Genomic DNA, 7,809 nt, shown 5'->3' with positions numbered 1-7,809 from the left:
TAGAAAGAAAACAAATAACCTTTATTTTTCTAAAGCAGAAAACCAAAAAAAAAAAAAAAGAGAGAGAGAGAGAGAAGTCCAAGTAGATCTACAAAGTGGCAGAAGCCTGAGGGGTCTGGAGTACAACTGTTTCATATGCCCTTGCCAATCATCAATAATATTGTTAAATTCATGACATGCCTAAAGGCAACATTTCTTTTGCAAACTGATGAAGAGCCCCAGCTTCGGGCACAGATGTGAGACCCCCTGAGCAGCTCATGGGAACACAAGGATGAGGAGGGAGAGTGACACTTGCAGAATCACCCAGGCCCCTGCAGAGGATGGGATAATCCTTAGACTCGCTCACAGAGGCCAGAAAACTAGGCCTTCGGCGTCTTTGAACTCGATCTCCAGTGTACACACAGGGAAGTGTAGATGCCAAACAGAGCCTAGCTCCTGTGCTATGATGTCTGCCCCCTGCCTCAGCATGGGTAAGCAATGAGGGTGCTAGAAAACCCTGATGCTCCCACCGCCTCACCCTGCTCCCCAGACCCCTCCTCCTACCCCACATGCTTCCTGTTAGAAGACACTCTCACCCCACAGGCCAGTCCCAGGGGACCAGCTGTGGGTCCTCTGCATGCGTATCAGAGGATGAAGCTGGGCCTTTCCCACCATCACTCAGGCTTTGCACCCTGGAAGCCATTTCCCCCTTTCTTGATTGAAAACAAAGTGGAATTCATAATTTTACAATTTTTCAAAACTGCCTAGCTCTTAAAGGGGGAAAAGGGAGCTTTCAGTAACCCCAATTCAGTAGCCAAGAATTAGCAAGGAAAACCCTGCTTCCCGCTCTCTAATTGATGCCTCTGCCAAGGGCTCCAGGTATGTAGGCTCCTGAACATGTGTCTTTGGGGAATTAGTCTCAGGAAACATATCCTCCCAGGCAATGTGTGCTTCCTGCCCCAGCAGGCCGCCTGTGTCTCGCTCAAGGCTAATTTTCTTAATGCAAACCCATCTCTCTTTTTGAAATGAAAAATGACTTGTTAAACCCCTCCTTAGTCACTTTTTAAAAAGAAACACATTAAAGTAAACAAAAGTGAGATGTAAAATGAAAACAGCCCCCCCCAGCTCCCCATAACACCTGCAGGGTTTTACCAGCTCACATTACAAAGCTCCATCTGAAGTGGCCCGAGAACTGTTTCCATTACAAATAGCCAGTTCTTTTGAAAGTCAGGCAAAAGCCAAATTAGTCCGATTACATCAGGATATATTTTCCTGTACCATAAGGTCTTTGGAAACACCTGCCTGACATATTTCAGACTTACGCTGAGGCAAGCGGGCCCTTGGTGGTTTCCAGGGCTCGTCAAAGTCTCAACAAAAATGGGTGTTTGGGTTTTACGGAGGAAAACTGAGTGCAATGCCTTTGAGGAATGTGAGTTGCTACACACTGACTTTTTGGCACCTCTCAGTCGACCAGGTTTAGCCAACTCTTGTCTTGGTGCCAAGAGGGTCCTGGAACTCAAGCTACTTGCAGCTGCACCTCCCTCATGTGGCAGGGACAATGTGGCCCGAGGTCTTGGAAGGCCTGAATGGAAATCGAACATTATAGAAGAGAACAGAGTTACTAGCCAGGTGAAGGCAGGAAGCCAACAGCTTGCGCAGACATCGAGGGGCAGGTGTCTTTGGGGATTAAAGCCAGGGGAGATGCCCTGAACCTTTTCTCTTTTCCTATAATCTAATTAACATCTTGCCCTTGACAACCTTTCCCAATTTAGGCTTTATTATTTATTTTACTATTGCTATTTATTTTATGATTACTTGGTAACCATGGGTAATTTAGTTTTTTAAATGATCTGTGTTACTGAGAAAGTACCCAGTCAAATGGATTAAAATAAATAAAATAGATCCATTGTGATGAAAGAGAGAACATCAGTCTCATGCAGAAAGATGTCTAAAGTACAGAGTGAAAAAAAATCAAGATGTAAAACAGAGTTCAGATAATAGGATCTTGCTCACAGAAAGGGAAGGAATGGGGCCGGGGAGATAGCTCAGTGGAATAAGTGCTTGCCTGGCAAGCTCAAGGTCCTGAGTTCCATCCCTGGTACCACCAAAGAAAAAAGGAAGGAAGAGCAAATGTTCATAAACATACATGCACACATGTCACAACCTCTGGGGAGGGAAGACAGAACAAGAGGAATGAGAGATGTCCCTGCTCTTACTTGAACATGCTTGAAATGTTCAGTGGCAATGAAGTCACCTGTAACTCGTGTAGAGAACCACCTACCCATAATAACAGAAAATAAGCTGTGTGTTGGAAAGTGGTACTTTCCATTTGAGCTCCTATGTTCTGAAAGGGACAAAATTCCCAACTCCAAGAGTGCAACATGGGGTTTTGCTGGGTTCCGAGTTGATGTATTTCTCACACCTTGATTGTTCTGACTGCCAGCTAGTAATGTATGGCAGCAAGAGCACATGTCATTTAGGAGGCTGAAGCAGATGTATCGCCATGAGTTGAAGGCCAGCCAGGGCTACATGGTGAGTTCAGGACCAACCTTATCTACATAGCAAGACCCTGCCTCAGAAAAAAAAAAAAAAAAAAAGCACACATTGTGGAAACAGTTCATCAGCAATGACATTGGTGTAGCTCATGGAGCAGCGGAGATTACACACTCTGGAATCTACTACCCTGAATTCAGACGTTGGCATGAGCGACGTCTCATATGCAATAAGCAATATAACGTAAGACCTCCGTTGATATTTCTGTATCTACAATAGAAGCTACTTCTACCTAATGAACTAGTCATGCAGCTTGTCTTCTGCAAATGGGAGAGGCACCAAGAGATGAAAAGAACAGGGTGGGGAGCGGGGAGGGGAGAATGAAAAAGGAACTAAGATGTGTTATGCGCATGCACCAACTCCCACGGGCAACATAGTAGGTGTGTGCTACAAGCATATACTAATAAAAAATAAAAATTAAAAGCTACAACAGGCAAAACCAAGTAAAAGCACTTAGTAAAGAACCTGGTACATGGAGGGTATATTAAAATGTCAGTTATTATTAACATGTGACACTTAATAAGGGTTGTCATTTTATATTCCTATGTTCTTTTTTGTTTGGCTGTCTCAGGCTGCCTTATGGGCGGGTCTGATGTGGCATGTGGAGCTGGGGATTGCACCGCGGTTCCCTGCGCCTGACTGAGTCTGCCCAAGCAGGCGCTTTAAACTGAGTTAACCCTCAAGCCCCCTATATTTCTATATTCTCAACAAGCACATACCTCAGAGGGTCCAGTTCAATGGATTTTGGAGATGAACACTCCTCCCCTAAAATATGGCTGCAGACTTTGTTCACTGGCAAAGGAATGCCATATCCAAATGGTCCGTGTGTAAACAGAACAGGACTAAGATCCCGGGCACAGTGAGAGTATTCTTTATTATATAGTTAAGCCAAGATATGTAGATGCAGGGCTGGGAGATAGCTCAGTGGCATAGAGCCTACCTGGCAAGTGTGAGGTCATAAATTCAATTTCCAACACCTCCCCCCACCAAAAAAAATTATATATATATATATATATATATATGCAGATGCAAGACCCCAGGCATCCTCAGGTGAGACATTCTAGTGGGTCCCCTAGAGACCAAGAGCAGACTATAAAGCCAAAGCACAGGGAGCAGAGGCAGAGCTCTCAAGCCAAGAAAAAGAAGACATCTGGAGGCCTCAAGATTTGCAGGCAAGAGGGAGGGAAGTGTAGGTTAATGTTCCACCCCAGCGGCAGCACCTTACCGAGGCATGCCAGTGCTATTCAAAGGCTAAGGTTGAACCAAACAGCCAGATCTGCTCAAAACCAAAAAAATGATTGACCTGGAAAGCAACTGGAGGCAATCGTCAAATGCTTGTGCGCCTGGTCCAGCCTGCCTCCCTGCCCCACAGGCAGCCATCGTAACTGTGCAGGCAGCAAGAGGCCTCCGGGACGCCTTTGTCTCATACATCACAGCCCAGATCGTCAGCACAATTCCCCCCAGTGGGGTTTTTATGACTAGTGATGATGTAAGGAGGCAGAGAAAACACAGCTGGTTCTGCGAACCGTTTACAGAGAGGCGCTGGGAGAATGTGTGCCTGTCCCCCACCAGCAGCCCTTTACAGCTGCTCAGCTCCCCCCCAGAGGCCACAGGTCCCCACCTCCTCTCCCAGAAGGAAACACATGGTGCAGACCAATGAGATATTTCTTAATGAAAAAAGCCAAGTGTAGACTTCTCAAAGCACTGAAATGTTCAAGGGAATCCTTTCCAGCCCCCATCGTGCAGTCTCCATGCTTTCCAACTTCAGCTACTACAACCCATATCTGACTGTTCCTTATCTCCAGAATCAACTGAATGAAAACTAAAAATATTCCAAAAAACATTGTGTGTCACTGAACACACACAGATATAGCCGTTCTTTCCTTAATAATATATTATAACAATTGTGTGCACAGCACGTATGTTTTATTAAATCTTTATTATATGCAATCTAGAGATAATTTGAAGTATATAGGATGATGTACACAGGTTGTGTACAAATGTTATACTATTTTTATTAGATTTTGGCATCCATGGATTGTTGGTATCCACGGAGATCCTGGAACAAATTTCCCACAAATACAGACAGGCAACTCTTCTTATCTGTTTCGAGCACATTCCTCTTTCCTCCTCCCCAGTGTCACTGCCTGCCCTGGGTCTCATTGCCCCCCACTAAGGTTCTGTAACTACCTTCTCACTTTTCCTGCTTCCTGTCTTGGCTCCTCCCACCCAGCCCCTACCTAGCAGCCAGCAAAGACAAGGCATGGTCATCTCTCTCCTGTGTAAAACCCTGCAATGGCTCCCCTTTCTTTCTAGGATAAAGTAGCATAAATTCTTTTCCCATAGTATCCCCATTCTGGTTGTTCACCACAGTCATACTCTTTGAAAGCATTATGAACACTGATTTAAGAAATACTAAGCTCTTGTTTTTAGGGAGAATACAACGTTGAGTTCCTACAAGCCACCAGCCAGATTTTCTCTTTAAAATTTACCTTTAAAGGACACATAGAAATAAAGATTATGCATATTAACAGGGAACCATGCAATGCTTTGATATACCTGTACATCGTGTAATTTAAAATCAGGTTAAACATATCTATGTGCTTAACTATCACTTCTTCATGGTGAAAACTTTTAAAACTTTCTAGGTTTTTTAAATGGACAGGACATTGTTGTTATCTATAATCACCTTACTGTGCAGAACTTCTTGCGCCTATCCTGTAACCTTCGTACCTATTGGTCACCTTCTCCCCATAGCCCCTCCTCATTCTCCCTTCTCTGGTAACCATTATTCTATGGTAACCATCCACAAGCTGCTACAAGGGGCAGGATCTTGTTTTGTCGATGACCATACAGCAGTCCATTATATATACAGTACACACCACATTTTCTTTATCCATTTCTCAGCTGTTGAGAATAGTAATGAGGTCACATTTTGTGTGTGTGTGTGTGTGTGTGTGTGTGTGGAACTGGGGCTTGAATTCAGGCCCCTGCAGTTGTCAGGCAAGCACTTAGCACTTATTCTACTGAGCTATCTCCCCGGCCCCGAGGTCACATTTTTATCAAAAGGTTCATATATAACTTTGTGTACATACAGACGCTCCTGACTCGCTGGCATTGAACATCACGGCTAAGAGGATGACAACTCAGGCCTGACCAATGCTTTCCAGTGAATATATTTCCTCTGTAAGGCCTACTTTATCCTTCTGGTTCCCTTAGGATCACTACACAACAGCACGATCTTTGGGGATGTTTTCTTTTCCAGGTTGTATGAGTTTAATGAACCAGATAGATAATTGCATCACCAGGATCTGCCCTCAGCCCATTTTCTGTGAAATGAATTTTCTTGCTCATGAGATCCACATGAAAAACTCCATGCTCAAAAGTGGGGATCTTCTCAGTGAGCTCTCTTCCCAGGACAGGAACTTGCTGAAACCCTAACACTGGATCATCAAATCTTGGGGACATTTCAAGCAGTGAAATTATCAGCAAAAAATAAATAACATGACTCGATAAACCCTACAAAGGGCACCTGGTTGAAGAATGAAAATGAAATAGAAATGCTCAGCATCTCCTGTTGGCCTCAGCCAGAAGCATGTGCCACTCTACGGGTCAGGTGACTTGAACTCATCACTGCTTTCTGCGTGTCAGTGAATGAGCACAAGTGCACCTTGCTCATCTCGGTAAGTAAGCGTCAGTGGGTAAGGGAATTCAGCCACACAGGAGGAATCAGCAGATGAGGATCAACTGTACAGCTTACCCTTGGTCTGGACAGGAGGCTAATTTCAGGGCCCCACTGAAGAAGCCAAAAGCCAAGGATATGCAACATAGAGTGATATTTGCATTTGACCTATGCACATCCCCCTTTTGACTTTCCATCGTTTCTGGATGAATAATACTATTTAATCTAATAAAAATACTAAATAAGCAGGGGTTACACTGTATTGCTTAGGGGATGATGATAAGAAGAAGTCTATACCTGCTCAGGACATGACTTAACTCCACTTTTAGCCCACAAAGACTGCACCTGCAGCTGTGGAAGCGTAGCCTGAAGGGCTGGCTCTAGGTGTTACCATTGCTTGTCTAAAACCTCTTCCTTCTGTTTCCAAATGGAAACAAAATAAACACAAAGGTGACACGCGAGCGGCAGAGTCACTCCTCTCCCCCTGGCTGCAGCAATGTGTGCAGGGGTACGCCTAGCATTGGCACGTGCCCTCACCGCCCTCTCCCTTCGCTGCGGTGACGGGGGCAGAGACTGCCACATCCCCCTGCAGTCAATCTGACACCTCTTGGAATTTGTCTGAGAACAAGGAGGGAATATTATTGAATTTGGAGGATAAACAGAAAGATATGACTCTGGGCTTTTTTTTTTTTTTTTTTTTTGGTGGAACTGGGGATTGAACTCAGGCCCTTGTGCTTGCCAGGGAAGCACTTATTCCACTGATCTATCTCCCCGGTCCCTGGGCTTCTGATGACCATGTCCCTTGCCACGTTGATTACCTATGGCAAGAAAGAATATAACAGAATGGGACAGAGCAAGAGGAACACAGGGACGAGATGCAGTCAAATCTGCACCTCTGCCCTCAAAGCTCTAAGCTACTTCGAGATCTTCTACAAACCCCCTCTCAAACTCTAAGTCATTCGGTTACCTCTCATACCTGAAAGAGTCCAGATGCTTTGGTTTGGTTATGGTTTGTCCCTGCCAGTCTCCTTTTAAAGTTTAATTTCCAATGTATTGGTACTAAGAGGTGGTGGAGCCTTTGAGAGGTGATTAGGGTCTTTAAGGGGGATTAATGCCTTTCTCAAGGAAAGAGGTTCACTTTAGCAAGAGCTGGCCCTCACACTTTGTCCTTTCCATGGGCACCTGCTTGTCTTTCTTCTTCCTACCATAAGTTGAGGCATTGCCCAACCCTCACCAGATGCAGCCACTCAATCTTACCCATGCAGGTCCCCCAGAACCATGAACCAAAATGAACCTCCTTAGTTTTACATTTCCCAAGCCCAGATTATCTGCTAGAGCAGCACAAGATGGACTAAGACATGATACTAACACAGAGGCCTCACGTAATCTGGTTCCCATCCATCCCATGCTTCATCATGGACTTACATCAAAAGAGAGACACTGAGTTCCCGACATGCACTTGGCTGCTCCTCACCACTTCATCTCCCATGCTGTGCCCACTGCCTGGAACCTGCTTTGCGCTCTTCTCCAACCCTTCTCTGACCCCAGGAAGTCAGTTAACAAAACACCCAGACCTGAGTCCTCTCCTTGGGTTC

General features: G+C 45.0%; 1 pseudogene; it reads left to right on the top strand.

Moving 5' to 3' along the window:
- The first annotated feature begins 1,356 nt into the window (after positions 1-1,356).
- The window catches only part of LOC101560179, an 11,560-nt pseudogene continuing 5,107 nt past the window's right edge, over positions 1,357-7,809 (top strand).

The sequence above is a fragment of the Octodon degus genome, unplaced genomic scaffold (genome assembly GCF_000260255.1).
Source record: "Octodon degus isolate 3935 unplaced genomic scaffold, OctDeg1.0 scaffold00212, whole genome shotgun sequence".
Lineage (NCBI taxonomy): Eukaryota > Metazoa > Chordata > Mammalia > Rodentia > Octodontidae > Octodon > Octodon degus.
This window is presented reverse-complemented; position numbering and strand designations above follow the sequence as displayed.